Source organism: Carassius auratus, chromosome 39 (genome assembly GCF_003368295.1).
Source record: "Carassius auratus strain Wakin chromosome 39, ASM336829v1, whole genome shotgun sequence".
NCBI classification, from domain to species: Eukaryota; Metazoa; Chordata; class Actinopteri; order Cypriniformes; family Cyprinidae; genus Carassius; species Carassius auratus.
The window spans coordinates 5,691,550-5,713,620 of NC_039281.1; the positions used below are offsets into that span (position 1 = coordinate 5,691,550).

Sequence of the window (22,071 nt, forward strand, 5' to 3'; positions counted from 1 at the left end):
GTGGTTTACCTTCAGCCACAACACATGTATCCTCATTTTTATAACAATAATTTTGATTAAAGATGTTGTGATTCTTCATATGGCACAGTATAGGGTGTACACCCAATGTGAGTCAGTGAAGTTTGTTTGCATTTGCTTCAAAACTAATTTCTGGATAAAACTGCACGTACGTGCAGGCAGGTCTGCATGTTTGTTTTGGTGTGCATAGCTGCGGTATGAACAAAGTTATGTCTATAAGCAATAAGATCTGATTCCATGGGTGGGTAAGAGTTTGTGCATCTGTATTGTTGCCTGAGCATGCATCTGTGCGTGTGAGCATGTATGTTGTGTTTGAGTGTGTACTGTATGCATTTTGTGGCCTCTGGGTCTTCCTGTGAGTCATTCTCATGAGGTAAACCCCAGTAAAGCTGTCCTAGTCCTCTCTAATTCCTCATTAGCTCACGGCAGGCTGTCTCAGGGGGATTTGTGCTGCCTGTGTGAGTGTGTGTTAGTTTGAGCCCATGCGGTCTGAACGTGGAGAACCACAGGGCCTCTTTGTGGGAGGCTGCCGTGAGCCAGGTGTGTGTCCGCTGACAGGTACTTGTGTGAGGGGGAGGAAGTGTTTAAACAAGCTCATTGGGTGGGTCGGCACAGCGGTGCATTAATTAGATCACAGTTTGGGATGTTCTCCTGGGATTATGCACCATCAATGTATTATAACCTGTTTAAAATCTTCTCTAGGACGTTCTCATGACATAAACCCTCACAAAAAAGTACTGTGGTACAGTCATGGTATTAGACGCTCATACTGTAGAATGACAACCGTATTCCTGTATCAGCACAGAAACAAAGCAGTTCCTTGTATGTCATATTTTGTATGTATCTAGCTATCTTCCCTAAAGTTTTCTTTTAATATCTAATCACGTAAATGTTAGACTTTCAGTGATTTTAATAAGTGCTTTACAGGTCTTATACCACCCACTTCTATATTTAAATGCATTGAGCTCAGCCAAACAGGTGAACCAGATGTGTGTAATCAGTGTTCATTTGATATCTCTCTGTTTGTCTTGTGTGTAAAGGGTTTCTGTTCCTGTTTGCTTTTGTTTGAGACACTGAGCCCCCCTCTTACCAGGATCATCTGTCTGCCTGGTGGACGAGCTGCATCCTGCCCACTGCAACAATTTCACATAGAGATGTACTCAGGTACTTTAGTTAATTTTTGAACATGAAATGAATGTTTGTTATTAACCTATTATTGTATATGTTGCAAATGCTTAGCATTAGAAAATAGTTTTGATATGTTTTTATTTACAACTATGAGATTGAATCATTTTGTCCATCAGTTCTGCTCTCTTTAGCGCCAACCAGTGGCGATGAGTGGAAACACATGATTTGAACTGAGCTCTTGACAGCATGAGAAGCTAAAATGTATTTCTGCATCTTTTTACACGTTATACCTTCTTCTGTTAAATCTGAGAAAATATTTATTATAATTGATGTGTTTCATTTTTAATGGGTTTAGTATTTGCATTACACATTTGTACACAAGTAGTTATTACTGGACACTCCTGTAATATTAGGGAAGTGCATTTACTGTAACAGAAGACTCATTCTTCCCGTAGTGGACCCAGTCAGTCCACATGAAGTGCTCATATAAATGTGTGTCTGTAAGGTGTGATTTTTTTTTAAACCATCTTTTCAGCTGTGTTCTGTCTTTTTCTCAGTCTGTATTGTCAGACGTCGTGTTTGCTGATAATTGAGTAATTACCTGTATATGATAGCACTCCTGCCGGGAAACACTGCTAATCTCACTGACTGGCCTTCCCCGCAGAACAGCGTTTAGCTCAGTTAGAGGCTAAATGCTCAGTTTAGCTGCACAATTTCGTGTGTGCATGTGTGTTTGAATGATCGCTCTCCTTTCTACCTGCATCAAATGAAGGCAGACGCAGGGAACAGTGTTTTGAACAATTTCCTTTTCTTAAAGGATAAGATGATAATAGTGACAATTTAGGGAATCTTTCTTTTTTTTCAGCGTTTTTCACTGGAAGAGGCTAGAAATGCCAACAAAGTGGTTGTAAAGTCCAAGTAAATGTAGTAAACTCTCCTAGCGAAAAGCAGCTTGTTTCAAACGATTTATCACTAATTATAAAGTTTGTGTTCTTTTAGATGTTTTTAGCAGTCACATAAACTGTGCCTTATAAATGACCGTAGTGCGCATGTCTTTTGGAATGACAATGTCATCACACACACACACACAATTTTTTATAAATATGTGAACGTCCTTAAAACAAGATCAGCTAATTTAGAATTGATCTTTATTTAAAGATTGTTCAATATTGTTTACTTGTTCCTACTGGCAATTTGTTGTTAACCATTACCCTAAATTAATTTTTTTTATACATATATGATACATGATTTTCATGCATATATGTAGAGTAAATAAATCTAGATTAACCAATAATTCATTTTGAAAATATATTAAATTAATGCATTTAGCAGAAGCTTTTATCCAAAGTGCATTCAGGCTATCAATTTTTACCTATCATGTGTTCCCGGGGAATCGAACCCCTAACTGCAATGCTCTACCATTTGAGCTACAGGAACACTAATATATTGAAATAGAAAAAAGTTATTTTAAATTGTCACAATATTACGGTTTTACTTTAATACTATATTATATTGTTGTATATTCATCAAACAAACACACAAATAAACTAATTAAATACACACACATACACACACACACACACACACACACACACACACACACACACACACACACACACACACACACACACATATAGTATTTAAACATTAGTTATGTGTACCTCTCCTTTCCAAGTCTCAAATGTCTACATCAGACACCGTTTTGCTTCCCAGAAAAATGTATACCATTTTAAGGATGACTAGATGTTTCATGCTGAAAAATATGACAAAAAATACCATTTAAGGAAGGTTTTATTCAGACAATCCTTTTGCAAATCCCTTTGGGATTCTCTTTATTACAGGGGGCCTCTTTTTTAACACACATTCACAATGTTTTTTAAAGTGTGTACTTCCTATTCACATTTCATAAGTTAATTACACTTTTTACACAATAATCCAAACCATTTGAGATACAAATGAAGAAATAATTTAGTCCCTTTTTTCCTTGTGGGGACACATGTTTGTTTTTCAGAAAGTCTATCCCCATAAGGACGGCGAAACTTCCACACACACAAATCTTTGCAGTTCTCTGGTATTTGAAAAAAAAAAAATAATAATAATACAAAAACATTATTTTGCATTCCCTGCAGGTCCTGAAACAGGACTGATACCAAACCAAATCCTGAATATTGAGTAACGGATGCATTTTCATGATTGTTTAAAAGAGGGGCAAGAAGCTGTAAATGATATGCCATGAGGAGATCATATTAATATAACACACACACAAGCATACACACACAAACAAACACACACAGATACACTCAACATAATCGCCTAGTACTTCCGCTGCATTTCCACAAGAGTCGCACCCCAGCCAGAACAGTAATATGAGAACGTGTTTCACAGGGTCACTGCATGCAGGGAAATGACGGGATGCTTTCCTTCTTGAGTTTGATTCAGAGCGATATGATTCTTCAAATGAATCTGAAGCACACACTGCATGTCCCTGAGACCGACAGCCTCGGCTTGTCTCTCGGCGGTTCCCCTGAGTGCAGGCACTCAGAAAGGGACAGCCATATCCACTGATGTAATGTGAGAGATAGCGATCTTTTATGCGCTGCATTAGAACTTGTGGGCGTAATGTGAGTTTGGGGGGCGTGAGGGGGTGATGAAGCAGTGTCGCCGGAATCAGCAGTGTTGTGAGAGCGTCATACCTTTCAGCTTCATTAAACCAATTTCACGCCGAGCTGAGCTAAGAGAGGAAACTCTGAGTCTCTGCCGCCGTAACAATGGCGCATTGAAGGGACGAGGCGAAAGTAAATTAGGTACCACTTCACAGACGGCAAATTAAAATCTGAAAGTTGGATTGGAAAAGTTGAGGGGGAGATGATTATGTCTTTATTGTGCTGCTCTCAATCTAAAAAAAAAAAACTTACACATCCTTTTAGCAACCACCTTTGCCCCCCACCCCCAAAGCGTCTCTGCTTAGAAGAAATAATGATCTATTTCTTGTGTGGTAATTGGTTTCTAAGATGCCCTTGCTAAAAAAAAAAAAAGCACAGGTTTTAAATTGTGTAACTACTCTTAGCCTTCCTTTCAGTCATGTAATTTGGTTCTTATCAGTGATATGATATCCTGAGAAAATCATAGAAATTAAACATTAGTGTGGGTGCTTATTTTTGTGCTGACATTTTCATATCCAGATGTGTGATGTCTTTCAGGGGCCTTTTTGCTAGAAACTGCTCTTCATGTCACAATTTTCATATCCTTTAATTTTAAGACACTGTCAATAAATTAAAAGAAGCCTGGAATATTAGCCAAAAACTATTTCATATCGACGACCTTTCTGTGTGTGTAAGCCGTGCTGTGTGCTTTCTCTGAGGTAGTAATGTGACCCTATAAAGAATAAAGGAGGCACTGTAAACAGTGTGCAGTCATTAACAGTGTGAAATCAGACACTGACAGTAGCAGGAAGAGCGCTGAGCACAGTTATCTGAGTACTGAACACTGCGCTGGGTGTTGGTCAGTGAGATCTCAAAAAAATAAACTTTCACAGTTTGTTCAATTGTGTTTCCGCATGTAGGTGAGAGTGGGGTAAGATGTGTCAGTAGGAAAGCTACATCACCATCTTAATCTAGCAAGCTGTATATGTCTTTGTCACATGACCATGCATAAAGAAAGACCACAAAAGTTTTTTTTAATGGTTCAAATAATTTACCTCTTGATATGACACAGATTACCCTAATTCGGGGTAAATTGCGCCACTGGTTTCTCTGGCCTTGTGTTATAGCCACTTTCCTGGTAATTCTGTTAATATTAGGCGTCATCAAATAGAATTAGACATATTCATTATACATTTTATTTCTCTTGCCTTGAGGCCAACTTAAGTATAATTGGTCCAGCTGACCCCACTCTCTAAACTTTAAACCTCTCTTTATGTGTAGCGGCTCAATTTAGCTTTTATTTGTTTGGCTTTAATGACTCTGTTTTGTCTGGAAATCCTCTACAGGAGCGTAATTGTTTTTGTCAGTCTGTCTGTATTGTGAGATGCTCCCTGATGATCTGTCGTGTCTCTCAGGCCCTCACACACACTTTCACACCCTCACACAAAGCTCTGACAGCAGTTAGGCTTTACTGCCCCACAGCCCGCTGGCTTTACGAGGCAGACAGATCCCTCTCGCTGTAAACCCATCAGCTGGGAACAAAGAGGGCAGGTGCGAGTCTGCCTCGAGTGCTCACCTGCACCCAGCGGGGGATGAAGCCCATTCAGCACACCCAAGAGCACCCCCAAGAGGACTCCTGAACTTCTCCGTTCCCCATCTGAAGGTCCTCACTTTGTTCAGTTATCTACATCTTATATGTGAAGAAAACTGCTGCCATACAAAGGGTCCTGAGGAGATGAGAGAGCTCAGGATTACAGTCAGAAGAAAAGGAAAAACGTGATTCATGCTGTTGTTTATAGAGTTGACAGGTGGAAAGACTCTAAATGTTCTCAAGCAACTTTGTTTTAATTTGAATGCAAACCCTTATAATAAGATAACATTCAAGAAAAGCATACTTTTCATACATTCCCTAGGAATCATACCCATGACTTTGGTGCTGCTAGCAACAAGAAGTTTAAAACACAGGAACAATTTTTAAAAAGGGGGGAATTAGAAATTTGGGTTGTGGTCTAGTGGTTAGCACACATAATGCTCATGCAAGAGAGTTTTTATTGTTTCTCAATACTATAAAAAGGTGCAAAAATTGCACGTTTAGAGATACAATTTGATAAATATTGTATCATAAAGTATATGATACATTTCTAAGGCCTTTAAATTATGAACATCATCAAAACTGTTTTACACAATGCCTTCTGTCATCAGTTTGATACTTGATTCATACTTATTTTAGCAAGTAAAAGTCAATTTAGTAAAAACGTTCACCTTCAGGTCATCGTTCACATGTATTTTTGCTTTGAAATAGTACATTAAGCCTTTGAGCAATGTTTATTTGTACACTTTCAATCAACATTGTATTGCATTACTAAAACTACAGAACATTTGAAGCCATTTTATAAGACATATTAATCTGAAATACAGAATGAGAACTGATATTTTTACAGTGTTTATGCAAGTATGAATTGTCATTGTATGCACCAGTGGAACAGAACAACAAAATAGTGTTTTTATAAATAGCTCTTTATATATATATATATATATATATATATATATATATATATATATATATATATATATATATATATATATATATATATATATATATTTTTTTTTTTTTTTTTTTAAAGAGACAAGATATATTTTCTCCATATAAATAACAACAAATGAACCAAATTGCAATTTTTTTTTCCCGGTCAGAGCCTCTCCTGTGTTTTTTCCTTCTTGAGTATGAACTCCACGTTCTATATTATATATGTTCTATATCCTGCTATATGAGCCATAAAAGCCTGATGTATCGCATATGATACACAACAAAAAATGTTTTAAGAAACTTGCTTAAAAACTTGAAAACCTCCTCCAAGTCTGTTTAAAAATGTGAGATGGATTTGAATTTGGGTATTGAAGCAAACAATTGTTAAAACTGGCTAAATGAGAGGCAGGTCAGAGCTCTAAATGATGGAAAAATAATAATTATACTGCCCTACTGGTTGAATTAGATTGGTCTTTTTAGCTATTATTAAAACTGAATATAATATAAATGTTAATCTGTCGCTTGGCAGGAGACGGTTACCAAAATGCAGGGTTCGTTAGGCGGGTGATTGAAGTTACTGTGTGGTTTGAAGATGCACTCGCTCATTAAGAGGAATGAGAAGACGTGTGTGCAACAGGAAGCAGTTGGTCAGTAAGGCTGACAGTGTGGTGAGCACGCAGAGAAGACACATGCAGGTTAACAACAAGTCAATCAAACTCAGAGAGACAGGTGGACAGCATGCAGTCACATATTAAGGGGAGCAGGCAGGAAGACAGACAGACAGACAGATATACCCAGGCAGGCGGGCAAGCCAGCAGACAGCGGGGGTAGGTGCCTGAGAGTCCGCTCTGTGGCAGAGTAACAGATGTGTGGTGAATCTTTAACTTTCCTCACTCCCCACTGTCACTGCATCTGTCCACAGCCTCTCTGGGTTAGTGTAGCCCCCTCCTGTGTGAAAAGACCCAACAATAAAAACCTATCAGTGCACTTATTGATTAGCCCACGGTGTCAGGGATGCTGATATTTAATGATCTGCAGGTCATGTCGTCTTTTCTGCAGGTTAAAACGTTCATTAAGTTAAACGTTCAATCAAAAATCTATGCGTATAAACTCAATCTGTTATCAGATCTTTATTATTGTTGATTATCTGGTAAATCAATGGTTTTACATTAGGCTGGATTTGTTTAATCAAAAATAGAGTGAAACAGTAATATTGTGGAAAATTATTACAATTTTAAATGTTTTCTGTTTTAATATATTTTACTTTGTTTTCTGGCCATTACTCCAGTCTTCAGTGTCCCATGATCTTTCAGATATCATGATGATTTGGTGCTCAGTAAACATTTCTTATTATTAGCTGTTTTAAAAACAGTTGTGCTTAATATTTTTGTGGAAGCCATGATACACTTTTCTTTCTTTTTTTTTTTTTTTTTTTTGATGAACAGAGAGTTCAAAATAAGAGTGTTTGTTTAAAATAGAAATTTTTTGTAACATTATAAATGTCTTATGTATGGTGTAATGTATTGATCAGTTGTAATGACCCCTTACTGACCCCAAATTTTAGAACGGTTGTTTATATATGACTGGTTAAAAAAAAATAAACATACATACATACATATATATATATATATATATATATATATATATATATATATATATATATATATATATATATATATATATATATCGAACTGTATTAGTTTTAAATTTGAATATGTCTTGATTTTCTGATTATCTCAATTTAAGAAATAAATTAAAAATCCATCACTTAATACTGTATGCCATTTCTTGATGATTATTTTAAAAGGACAGCACATAGTACAGACAGTGCTTGGACTCTCAGGCTTATTAATATGCAAAAGTGATTCAGACATCCCCTGGTTAATGTGACCAAACTGAAACAGCATCACATCTCATTGTCTCACAGTCTACCCTTGATTTAAAATAACAGATATGTCACTGACATAATACTCAATAAGTAGTGTTTTATTGTCATTTATGTGATCAGCCTAATCCCTTTAGACGTCTCAGGGTAAATAGTACTGGGACTATCTCTCCCTCGCGCCCTCTTACTCCCCCCTTAGTGCCATGGTTTATTTTAATTGAAAATTAGCAAAACAAAACATGGGCAAGAGGCTCTCTGAATGAGGCCCCTTTCTCTGGGAGCTCCTGGGCCGTTGAATAATGCATATGGGAGAGAGTAAACAGCAGTGGCGGGCCTGGCCCTCGAACAATGGGCAGCTCTGAGCTCAGCCAGCGCGCCTGATTTTATTACTGACCTGTCAATCTCCCCCCAGCCTGGGAAGCGTGGGACCACGGCCAAGCAGCAGCTGCTGACCAGCCAGTGCTGACCTGTGCGCTTAGGCGAACTGGATTTCACCACACGCCCACCGGCCTGGTCCTGCATACCTCCACAGGCGGACCGTGGTTACGTGTATCCCAGCATGCCCCGATGTAGCCACGTGGACATGGATGCTTGGAAGTGTCGGTGTCCAAACAGCAACAAGAAAAACACAGTTAGACCAGTGTTCTTTTTAGTGGTGGTACTAAAAGAGAAGGATAAATCTGTACTAAATACATTTTAAACAATTATTGTTCAGTGTTTACATGAACATTTATAGAAAATATAACTAAATACTAACAGTGTACTCTATTTAATTGTTTATTAATGAATTCTGTTTTATTTCCCTACAGCCATTGAGATTCCACCCTTGCCTCTTGGCTTTGGCCTACTGTAATTTCCATGGCAACCAGTAAATTGGTTAGCAGGATGAGTAATGAAATGACGTGATGGAAATGGAAGGTCCCAACAAAGAACTTATTACACCTTTTTTTATAACATTCCATTGTTGTCAAGTGCTCCTGATATTAACCTCCCTCTGCCAGGGTTCCCTGGACCTAAAACAGTGCACGTGCATATTGTCAAGTCTCCAGACAGAACAGAGAGTGAAAGAGAGCAATGGGAAGAGGGCAATATCTCTCTTCACCACTCTCTCTCTCTCTTTTCATCACCTTAACAATTTCTGGGCTGAAGGACATGCAGAACACTTGTTAATTCACTTTCGGTTTACCTTTGGACTAACAATGCTGAGATAGTGAAATATGAATGGAGATCAACATAAATTTATCTTATATCCTGCTTTAAATATTATCAGCATATTAGAATGGTTTCTGAAGGATCATGTGACACAAGCAACTTAGAAGGTGAAAGAGCACTGAGAGAGAGGTAGATTAGGGGGAAGTGATAGAGCTGGCACAGGATGTTTGAGTGTTTGCTCTTGCTTTAACAACATCCTCTGCACAGACACACAGGCAGGTAGTGAGATGAGGTCGGAGATAGAAGACTGTAGTCGGCCTGGTCTGCTGCCTGACCCATTGTTTTACTTATCTCTGTCCTGGCCTATCTGCTGGGCCGGGGGCTATTGAAGAGTGGGCAGGGGGATGGATGAGCACTGATAAAAAGACAAAGACAAGTGCTTCTGCTTCATTCAGAAACCGCAGGGAAGTACTGGCCCTAATTAGTTGATCAACATATTGGTGCTCAATTATCCAGTGCCTGGTCGGATTGGGTTGGGATGTAGGCCTGCCGGTTGGAAGATATGAGGGGATCTAATTTAACTAATTAACTAACACATTTCGATATTGAGTAATCTTTGGGCTTGTAATCTTCTGTTTGAAGAGAGAAGCCTGGTAAAACATCTTGGAAAGGTTTAGTACATGCAAGATTTGAGCTTGGAACAGCTCATAGTAAAATCCATGTACACTCAAAAAAAAAAAAACACTTTGAACTGTCCAATGAAAGGTTCTTTGGGGAACCATGGTTCTTCTTTGGTATTGCTGTGAAAACTCTCTTTTGGAACCTCTGTTTTTAAGAATGTTTTTGCCATTGATGGTTCCATCGAGAGCCTTGAATATCAACCTTTTCAGAAAACACAAGGTTCTGGAGAAAAGTGTCTTTAGATCACTGAAATGTTTTTTACACTTTTTTCAAATGTTCACTGAAAAGTTATTTGAGAAACCAAAATGCCTCTTCTGCCAGAGGGAAAACCCTTTAGGAACATTCTTAAAACTAAAGGTTCCAAAAGAGAGGACTGAAGAAGTTTGAAATTTGAGATTTATTTCTGAACATAATCAGGGAATCAGATTTCCTTGATCAATCACTGTGTTTTAGCATGAAGGGGTTGCAGGGAAGGGATGGCTCTCAACACACATCAGTGTCAGTGTGGGAAATCACATCCATCAAATAACAGCATTGCATATGGTTCAAATAACGTTAAGGTTAGAGCAATGCTGGCCAGTGGTAAGAGAGAGAGAGAGTAACACTGACCCTGAGATGCCTTTAGGTGAAGCTGTTGTCCTGGAGGTCTGCCCCCTCTCTCTCTGTGGGGTAAGGGTGCATTGCCTCTGGACAATGTGCTCCCTCAGTAGGGTCACTATAGTCCCAGAGGGACACTTTACCCTCACACATGGTCCCAGAGGCAGAGGGAGCATGTTGCATGCTACAGGAATTCCCTCACCATGATTTATTTTTTTATTACACATACTATTGTTTGACTGTAAAGCAGTTCACATGTCTGCCTCTGAGAGAAGAACATATGCACAGTTATTTTTAATTTGAGCAAAGGTACTTCGTATGATTTTGTTCTGATGGTTAATTGCCATTCAAATAATTTCAGTTTACGATATAATTTTGTATTTCTTGGTATGAATAAAAATAATAAACCAGACCCATATGATTTTCTTCAATACTATGAAAATTAATAATATAAAATAATAGAATAATAGAATTAAACTTAATTATTGTTGTTATCTCCAATATCTGCAGTGGCATTCATTTATTTGGCATTTATGTTCAGCAGAAAAACAATTGTCTTAGCTTTATGTTTGCATATTAGGTGCAAATATTAATATTTAAGCATAATACTATATAAAACTATAAATACAAGGTTTTCATAATTAATATAAATATAAGAAAGTATATAAAATAAGTAAATTACAAATTAATACATATATTTGCAAATTAAAAAACAAATCAAACTTCCAATAATTACACACTACATGGAAATTTACAACTGAATCCAACGAATATGGATTGAAAAAACTAAATCTAAATGTACAATTACATTTAAAAATTTGAATGGATGACATCCCTAATGTGTAGATTACATGGCTTCAGTATAGCAGAAAAAGTTAGATAGGTCCATGCAAGTAAACAAGTTTTCAAGTGTTGATTACTACAGTATAATCTCTGACAATGAGGACTTGTCATTTTAGACTGATACCAGTGTCATTATGGCAGTCAGAAATGCATTTGTGCTGAGGCACTGTTGATCATCTTTGTGCATACTGCATCTATCATGATAAGCAGGCTCTTGCCTTACACCTGCTGATATTTATATAAGATTAAACTTGAGAAGGGGTGGGAGTTTGGGCAGGTGGGGGCAGGTGTGCTCCTGCCAGGGCAGAAAGAACAACATCTTGACTGCTTGAGTGCAAAGGGTTACAAGGTCCTGTTTACCTGTGGCAGGTATTTCCTCTATGGGCTGATAAGAGCCGACCAGGGGAAGTGCTCCGTCACAGGTGAGTGGAGAGAGAGCTGGGGATGCCAGATCTGCTGCTCTGAAGTGAAGACTCTGACACACAAACTCATAGTCTATATACACATGACTAACTATTATTGTGACACTACTACTTTAACTACAATTTTAATAGTGTGACCATATTTTAGCAATTTTTATAATAGTGTAGCCTATCTTTTCTTGTAACAAGCTTTATCCAAATGGTAGCAATATAATGCAACCCAACAGTCCTTTCTTTTTCATACCTAGCGATGGAAAATACAATGCATTATTCTGGTCATACTAAATGGTACCCTCTTTTGTTATGTAACATTGGATAGTCCCAATTCATTCTAGTGATTCTTTTCATAAACTATTCTCTCTATTTTGTAAGTAACGTTGTTTAGGCCTACTCCAAATCACTACTGTGATTTGTTTAAATAGTCCTCTTTCTTATGTAGTGTTGGCTTGTCCTATTCATTCTAATGATTCAGCTGATCTTAAACAGTCCTGTTAGTAAAACTGATTCATTCTAGTTCATGTATCGATGAGCAGTTTCACTGTAAAACTTCCTTCTCAGTTCATTCTAAACGGCCCTATCTCTTTCTGATGTAGTGTTGGATAGTCCGATTCATCCTAAATTGTTATGATGGAGAGTCTGATTCAATTTAGTGAATTAGTTCATCCGAATCGGTTCGTATAGTACCTGCACCTACCTTTTGGCATGGTTATATAAATTTAGGTGTTTTTTGTATTTGTAATAAATTTACCAGTTCAAGTTTGACACTGTCACCTTAATTAAAATCATTAATTTGCACATTGCCCCCAACTTCAATGCCGTCTGCTTTAATTTTCATGTTCTTATAGCCTTCATTTTGAATGCTTTTAGGGCTAGAATTGTGTTGTATATATGTTTTATGACCAAACAAGTCTAGCCACAAAAATAATGGTTGAGTGTCACTGATATGACAATATCTCTGAACACTGCACTCTGCAATAGGTAATCCCACCCACAGACCCCTAATGTGGCCCGTGTCAGAGTTTGAAATGGAGCAGAGCAGGTGAGGCACAACGGATGGACGGAGACTGAGGTTGTTTATTTTTTACTCTGCCTTCCTCTTCTTCCGTTACCTGAGCTCCACTTGCCCTCAGGTGCTGAGAGGAGGCGGTGAGCCTGAACATGTTAACAAGGGAGGATCCCACAACCTTATTGAGAGACACACTGCAACTGCTGAATGGAGCTTTCAGTGAGGAGTGTGGAACAGACCACAAGACAACCCCCTTTTTTACTTAAAAATAAAGAGTGACATTAATTACAGGAAAATGATTTGCCAGTACAGTTTTTATGTGCTTGTTATCCCCATCTGGTCACGGCCCATTTCTTTAATTGGTAATGAATGATCTGAAAAAAACCTTACATATATGTAATTAAATAGCTATTTATAATATCCTGTGTCTGGACTACACATTTTAGATATTTGTTAACTCATAAAAACATTTTTATTTTGCAGAATACAAACATTTGAGAAGCTGGAGGAAAGAACTTTATTAGGGGGGAAAATTGGAAAGGGGACCCTGCAACTATTCAGGTCAAGTAACTTGAGATAATAACTCTTTTAGGACTCAAAAGTCCTAATGTAATATAATATATTTTATATATATATATATATATATATATATATATATATATATAATATATATATATATATATATATATATATATATATATATATATATATATATATATATATATATATATATATATATATATATATATATATATATATATATATATATATATATATATGTAACATTTTATTTATTAAAAACTGTAATTTATTTATTTATTTAACAATTAATTTTATTTATTGATATTTATTTCTTAGGAGTTAAACACGCATCACATATTTCAGTTGCATCTTTATTTTTAGTTTTGGATAAAACAAATTCAGTCAGGGTAATAATAATAAATAATAATGCATTTTATTTAACAGCCCCTTTTATAAACCCAAAGTCACCTTACAAGCAAACAAAAATAGTCTAAAAGAATAAATACATGAATTAAGGTTAACAAATCCCATTAGCATCACAACAACTTAAAAGAACACATGCATCACAGAAACAGTAAATACAGTAAAGGTCATAAAAAAGCCTTAGTAAAAAGATAGGTCTCAAGACAGTATTTAAAAATATGCAGACTGTCCCTGTTACAAATTACAAGAAGGAGAGAGTTCCATAAGCGAGGGGCTGTGTGGTTAAATGTCTAGCTCCCATGGTAGTTAAAGGGTTAGTTTACCCAAAAAAGAAAATTAGGCTGTGAATTAACTCACCCCAGAGGCATCCTAGGCTTTAGGGCTTTCCACAGAAAAACAGTCAGATTTGGTCAGAGTAGATTTTGTGCTCACAAGTAAGACCTCAGTTTTATTGCTATTAAGTTTTAAAAGTTAGCTGTAAGCAAGTCTTTGATTGACAAAAGAAGGTGGGGGAAAAAGTGTCAGGGGGTTTAGAAGACAAGGTAGAGCTGGGTGTCATCGGCATAGCAGTGGAAGTGAATACCATAATTTCCTGAAAATGTGACCAAGCGGGAGTATGTAAATAATAAACAGAGCGGGCCCAAAACAGAACCCTGACAGAACCAATAGTAACTCTAGATGATCTCAATCATAATAGCTTAAGGCTTGGGATGAACTGTGTGCGATCTGAGAGTTATGAAATAACCAGGATAGGGGGTGCCAGTGATCCTAATAGAAAACTAAACTGTCAAGGAGTATCCCTATGTGAGATTGTATCAAAGGCAACACTCAGGAAAAGAAGGACAAATACAGGTAATAAACCAGAGCAACTATATTATTAAAAAGCTTTCATAATAATGATTTAGTTTAAGTTTCTCTTCAACTTAATTACATAGGATCCATGCAACATTTATTTAGATGATGAATGATACATAACATTAAGCAACATAACTGTTTCGTGTTCATGCATTGTTTTGGATGTGGCTTGATGTCATTATCAGCAGTAGTCTGGGGAGACAAGGATGCCATGAGTTACTAAGAACAGTTTGATGTGTTAATGACTAAATATTATTGAGAGTAGTATGCCAGAGTTCTATAGTATATATTGTAATTCATTTACATTTACCATGATCAAAATATACATAAAGTTGTGGATTTGTACATTTTGACTTGCATGATTTCAGTCATTTATGGACTTATTTATCAAGGCAAAGTGTTATGAATGAAATAATAATGTTACTTTTATAACACTTACAGTTCACCTCAGCGCACGTGTGACAATATGTTAAACTCTGTAGTTAAAATGCTTCATCATAGTTACAGATGCTTTCTAATAGTGCTTAGAAAAATCACAAGAGTACAAGTTATGAATAAGTTGAGCTGAATTGAACAGAGGTGATTATTGTATGCGAGCACTTTCCTTCCTCAGGCTCTCTTCCCTTCTGCAGATCCGCTCATTATAAGCGAAGAGCAAAGGTAGCGCGGAACCTGAAGCACCCTCCAATAAGCAGGAGAGCAGCATCGTAGGCATTGCAGCACCCCACTTCAAACCCACCAAAAACCCCATTTTCAGGCCTCACAGCTGCCTTGGCTCTGCAAGAGCACTTAGCCATGTCATTCTATCCGGCTCTCCGGACCAGAGGACATAGGCATGGTTTTGTGTGTCGCTGTCTCTGATATGACTCCAGAAATGGAAATGAGGCCATGGATCTTCATTAGAAGGAGCAGGTGTCCTCTGGCCTGCCCAGGTGAAGACGCTGGGAGGAGTGGGCAAAGGGGGAAGGGATTCATCACGATGGCTGGCGGCCCTCGTTTTGGCCCCTCATCCCCCTCCACCAACTACACTTAATTGCCCGTGTAATGAGCTACTGTTGAATGGGCTTACTTGTGTGGAGGTACTTGAGGAGCCATGCATTAGGGGTACCTCCTGCAGCTCCTAATCTCAGACCCCATATACAGAGAGCGCAGCGTATTAAACGCCAGATTAAACGCCAGAGAGAAAGATGAACTGTGTGCGATCTGAGAGTTATGAAATAAACCAGGATAGGGGTGTGCCAGTGATCCTAATAGAAACTAAACTGTCAAGGAGTATCCTATGTGAGATTGTATCAAAGGCAACACTCAGGAAAAGAAGGACAAATACAGGTAATAAACCAGAGCATACTATATTATTAAAAAGCTTCATAATAATGATTTAGTTTAAGTTTCTCTTCAACTTATTACATAGGATCCATGCAACATTTATTTAGATGATGATGATTACATAACAATTAAGCAACATAACTGTTCGTGTTCATGCATTGTTTTGGATGTGGCTTGATGTCATTATCAGCAGTAGTCTGGGGAGACAAGGATGCCATGAGTTACTAAGAACAGTTTGATGTGTTTAATGACTAAATATTATTGAGAGTAGTATGCCAGAGTTCTATAGTATATATTGTAATTCATTTACATTTACCATGATCAAAATATACACAAAGTTGTGGATTTGTACATTTTGACTTGCATGATTTCAGTCATTTATGGACTTATTTATCAAGGCAAAGTGTTATGAATGAAATAATAATGTTACTTTTATAACACTTACAGTTCACCTCAGCGCACGTGTGACAATATGTTAAACTCTGTAGTTAAAATGCTTCATCATAGTTACAGATGCTTTCTACTAGTGCTTAGAAAAATCACAAGAGTACAAGTTATGACTAAGTTGAGCTGAATTGAACAGAGGTGATTATTGTATGCGAGCACTTTCCTTCCTCAGGCTCTCTTTCCTTCTGCAGATCCGCTCATTATAAGCGAAGAGCAAAGGTAGCGCGGAACCTGAAGCACCCTCCAATAAGCAGGAGAGCAGCATCGTAGGCATTGCAGCACCCCACTTCAAACCCACCAAAAACCCCATTTTCAGGCCTCACAGCTGCCCCGGCTCTGCAAGAGCACTTAGCCATGTCATTCTATCCGGCTCTCCGGACCAGAGGACATAGGCACGGTTTTGTGTGTCGCTGTCTCTGATATGACTCCAGAAATGGAAATGAGGCCATGGATCTTCATTAGAAGGAGCAGGTGTCCTCTGGCCTGCCAGGTGAAGACGCTGGGAGGAGTGGGCAAAGGGGGAAGGGATTCATCACGATGGCTGGCGGCCCTCGTTTTGGCCCCTCATCCCCCTCCACCAACTACACTTAATTGCCCGTGTAATGAGCTACTGTTGAATGGGCTTACTTGTGTGGAGGTACTTGAGGAGCCATGCATTAGGGGTACCTCCTGCAGCTCCTAATCTCAGACCCCATATACAGAGAGCGCAGCGTATGAAACGCAGAGAGAAAGACACTCACCTCTCCTCTGCATCATTCTTGTTTGCATTCGCCCCCGCCTCCAGCCCCTCTGCTTTGTCTCCAGGTTTCATGCTGGTGAAATTAACAGGGCTTTGAAACCTGTGGAAGCGAGGCAGCCTTAAAGGCCCTTCAAGACATATGAGGATCCTGGAGAGTGAGAAGTTTTCTTGTGACAGGACACCTGTTTTTGGCTCATATCTTGTCTTTCTGTGCTTGAGGATGCAGAACACCTGCACATAGACAATTACATGCACGTTTACTGCAAAACTCCTCCAGATCAAACGTCACGTGCCATTGAAAATCTCCAATTGAATGCTGATTTAAAATACTTGAAATTGTGAAATGTGTTTCTAAAAAGTCATTTACATTTTGGAAAATTATTATGATAATGCTAAAGTAAAAATAAATGGTTAAAAAAAACTGAATCAACTTATAGTTAAGGTGCTTGAGAATTTCAAAGTGGCAAACAACATAACTGCAGCATGCGCTTATAATAAACAGAACATTATCGCCCTTTGGTGTGGATGTTAATAGTTATTGTTATAGTTGTGAACGGGCGTTTATTCATATGAACTCGTATGATCTCATACATTTGTTCTCATTATCGGCCATTGGTGTGCATGCATGGTGTTATCCTTATAGTTGTCTTTATGGTTATTGTTACTTTTGTGAACAAGCCTTTATTCATATTACTTCTATCATCTTATTTGTTCATTAATTTTGTTATCGTCTGTTGGTGTGGACGATAATATAGTTATCATTATAGTAGTCTTTTTAGTTCTCGTTATTGCTGTGAACAGGCATTTGTTCATTTTTTTGCTCATGCCTCATTGGTTATATTTAGAGATAGACCTTCATTTTTTTCTAAAAATCATACGTTACAAAGCCGAAATTTCATAAAATAGCTACATTTTCTCATGAGATCAGTAATTTCTTAAAAAATTCAAGATGTGCATTATGTACCTCTAAGAGTACTCATCCAGCTCTTCTCACACTGTTTGCTGCACAATATTAGTCCCCTTGGACCCTTCGCAAGGTGCAAATAAACAAATAAGACGCTGTTGGGCTCCTTCTCAGGGCTGGGGGTTAATGATTAGTGCTGCTGGGGGTTAAAAGCCCAGAGATAGGGCCTTTCTCCTGTGCCTCAACAGATGTTGGTGGGCCTTTAATGTGGTTATCAGGATGGAGGGCATTCTCAGGCCTGCTCTTCCATTGTGTGCTTCTGCATTCCAGGGCTCAGCCACGGCAACAGGGCATCACGGTAGAACAGCCAGGGCTCCCGCTGGGCCACTGTGGGCCTGAGTTCTGACAGCCAGAGCAGCCCCCTCTCCCACACTCCATCCACACTACTGATCACAGACTATTCTTCACACCTCCTGCTTACTCCAAACTCACACCCTGTTCCCCTGCAACCCTGCACTTTCCCACACCACCTTTTATGGTCTAATTCTTGGGCAAAAAGTCAGAAAATGCTCCTTTTACAATTTACTCTTAAATGAGCTAATTCTCTGTGTGCTGTTTAAAGTGTTTACTTCAAACCCCAATGTCCATAAAGTCATGCTGTCCGTTAGGAAACGCTAATTTAATTGATTTAATAGTATTTGTGTATCAGTAATACATAAAAGTTCTATATTTTCATACATTATATTATCAATTAAAACTGTAATATTGTGAAATACTACAATTTTAAATAACTGTTTTCCATATGAATATATTTTAAGAAAATAATAAATATATATTTATGTGATGCAAAGCTGTTTTCAGCATCATAACTCCAGTCTTCAGTGTCATGTGAGAAATCAGAAATCATTCTAATATGCAGATTTGCTGCTCAAAAAACATTTCATATTCTTATCACCAGTGTTAAAAACTGTTTTTATTTTGTGATACATTTTTGATGAATGGAAAAGTTTGAAACAGCAGCATTTTTTTAAATAGAAATACTTGAAACATTATAAATGTCACTGCTGATTAATCTCTTAAATAAATACATAATAAACTACACTACAAACTTTGAATGGTTGTCTATATATAATAATTTGAATGATTGAATGAATGTATAAATAAATAAATAAATGTAATCATCTTTTTACTAGTTTAGCTGTTTCTTGTTCTTAGTTAAAAATATGTCTCAAAACTTAATGTTTTATTATTATGATTTTTGTTTCTCATTGTGTGATTTTTTTTTTTAATCATAAACTTGTTTTATTTTTTTCTTCTGAACCAGAAATGGCTTCCATACTTTTTAGCCTTCTTTAGTTAATTTTAAGTGATCTGACAATTAAAATACAACCATTCCATGGAGTCTTTTACTATTAATGAGCTCTTTAAAGCTGCATACGTGTTTGAAATAATCACACCACAGAACATCAACTTTCCATAAGTATTTAATGTCAACTAACCATTTATGGATGAATACACAGGCATGTTGCCATCAATGCCACTCTCATGTGCCATGTATCGTGAGTGTCAGAGAGTTAACAGCTGTGTACTTGTTTGTATACAGATGCATGGAGCTCGTAACGATAATTACCCTGCAGCTGCGCTCCAGGGCCCTGGGCTGCAGTTTCTCACCGTGCCACCATTGTGTCTGTGCGCAAAGAAGCAAGAATGTGGGAAGGTGAAGTAATTAAAGTATTCTGTAACCCAATTAACCAAAACTGCCCCCCAGCACCATCAGCAGGCCAGGATTACCCACTCAGAGAGGCCAACGCTTCCCCTAGCCTGCTGCTGCCCAGAGTGGTTTAAAGACTAGTTTAGTTAGGGGGGTGTTTAACACTAACTTGTCAAATAAAGACGATGTTTGACAGGCTGCAGGATGAAAAATTGCTGGACGAGATCAGCGGGACTCACTGAGTGGGACGAGAAAAATAGGTAAGGCTCTCTTCTCTGCTGAGTAGAGCTGTTCATTAGCACTCTGGTTTATTCATCCTTCTGCTTTAATCTGCAGCCAGGCCAGTGAAGATGGATGGGTGACAGTCCCATCGGACACAGCGATTCAGAACTCCATCACCACGGAGACAAGCAGTGAAATCGGGAATGCTGAAAGCCCACAACAGGATAGGGGAAAAATATATTAAAAAAGAGAGTAGATGTTTTAGAAGTTTTAGAAGTGTAAATCGCAAGCATTACTTTGGGGTTCTATGATTTTTAGTATTACAGACACAAATCTCATGTTTTGTGTTGTGATTTTTTTTATTTATTTTTAGATTAAAAAAAAATAATAATAAAAACATAATTTAACTTAAAGTAATGTAATGTAAAGTAATGGAGACTAAACACATTAAATAAATGTCCCCCATCAAAATGGTGATATGATAAGTAAATAAGGCTAATTTGCAACCCTGTATTGTAATTGAAAGATTTGCATTTTTATGATTATTTACTGTTTATTTCGATGTAACCTTTTATAGTCTATATTTAGTTAATGAATGAATGAATGAATTCTTGAATTAATTAATTTGTTTGTGTGTTTAGTTTACTGGAAAATAACAATCAGGTGTTAAACTTTATTTACTCTTTGTATTGGTATATGTTGCAAAAATGTTAAATATCATTTACATTTAATTAAAATAGATAAATAAACAATTCTTTTAAAAACAACTTGACATCCTAAAGTATGCAACCAACATTGTCTTATGTGAAACTCCTTTAAGTGACCATCAGTTCAAAAAAGAAAAAAAGTGACAATTTTTTCACAGAAAAGGAAATAATTTTATTTAAATGTATCTCTTCTGTTCAGATCCCAAAATGAGATATTGTCTACTTCTCTGGAATAAATAAGCAATACATGTACTGCTTTAATATCTCGTTGTCGAGTTGCTCTATCCTTGTGCCTGATTGCTGGGCAGTGTGTTTGAAAAGAGTGAACAATGACAGTCCACAATGAAGGTGCTCAATTAACTGTGTAACCCAGCCATCAATTAAGACATCAATTAGCAGGTTTGATTGATGGGGCTAAATGATGCAATTCATTTTTCTCCATCCGGCGGAAAAACACTGGAAGCCACAGGATGTGGAAATTAGCTGTGAATGTTATATCCAGTCCACCCTCGCCTTTACAAAGTCATGCAAGTTATGCAAAAATAAATAAAAATAAAAATAAAATAAAAATAATAATAATTATATATATATATATATATATATATATATATATATATATATATATATATATATATATATAGGGGTTGTAACGATACGCGTATTCGTATTGAACGTTCGGTACGACGCTTTCGGTTCGGTACGCGGTACGCATTATGTATACCGAACGGTTCGTTGGAGTATTTAATTATATTTGAAAAAAAAAAAAAAAAAGAGAGAGAGAGAGAAATATAATGATATGCGTTCACAAGGTAGCCCAATAACCCAAACAACGTAACAGGCAACGCCCTGAACACTCTGAAGAAGAAAAAACACCATCTTATATGTTTATGTTAGGCTACTCAGCAGGCGCTCGCTCACTCAGTACACGCTGAAGGCTCGTTGCAAATAGCCAATGCGTTTAACAGACTAGAAATTAGAAGATCCTCCAATAACCAACAGGTCTGGTGTTTGGGTGCACTTTGGATTCCTTTAAGCTATAATGGTGATGGCAAGAGAGTGGTGGATAAAAAAACAACGGTATGTCGCATCTGCAACATGACAGGTACACCAGCGGGAAATACACAAAAAAAAAAAAAAAAAAACACTCGGTCAGAAGCGCTCATGAGGCGTCTGTCTTTGCTAAGCAACAATGACGTGCTCTCTCCATGAGACGCCGGAAAATTTCAGCGAAGGATAAATGGATTTGCAGCTCTAAAAATCGCTTGCAGTAGCTCTGCTACTAAATTTATTTCAAAATTGCAATCCATATACAAC

The 22,071-nt window shown here is 37.4% G+C and overlaps 1 long non-coding RNA gene across 2 annotated transcripts; it reads left to right on the forward strand.

Moving 5' to 3' along the window:
* The first annotated feature begins 1,056 nt into the window (after positions 1-1,056).
* Positions 1,057-20,678, forward strand: LOC113057791 (uncharacterized). 2 transcript variants are annotated; one of them, XR_003277881.1, is made up of 4 exons: positions 1,057-1,182; positions 19,721-19,834; positions 20,025-20,088; positions 20,165-20,678. It is a non-coding gene; the product is annotated as an uncharacterized LOC113057791 (long non-coding RNA). The 2 variants fall into 2 exon arrangements; XR_003277880.1 differs by lacking the exon at positions 1,057-1,182 and having other exon boundaries at positions 19,666-19,834.
* Positions 20,679-22,071: the final 1,393 nt, after the last annotated feature.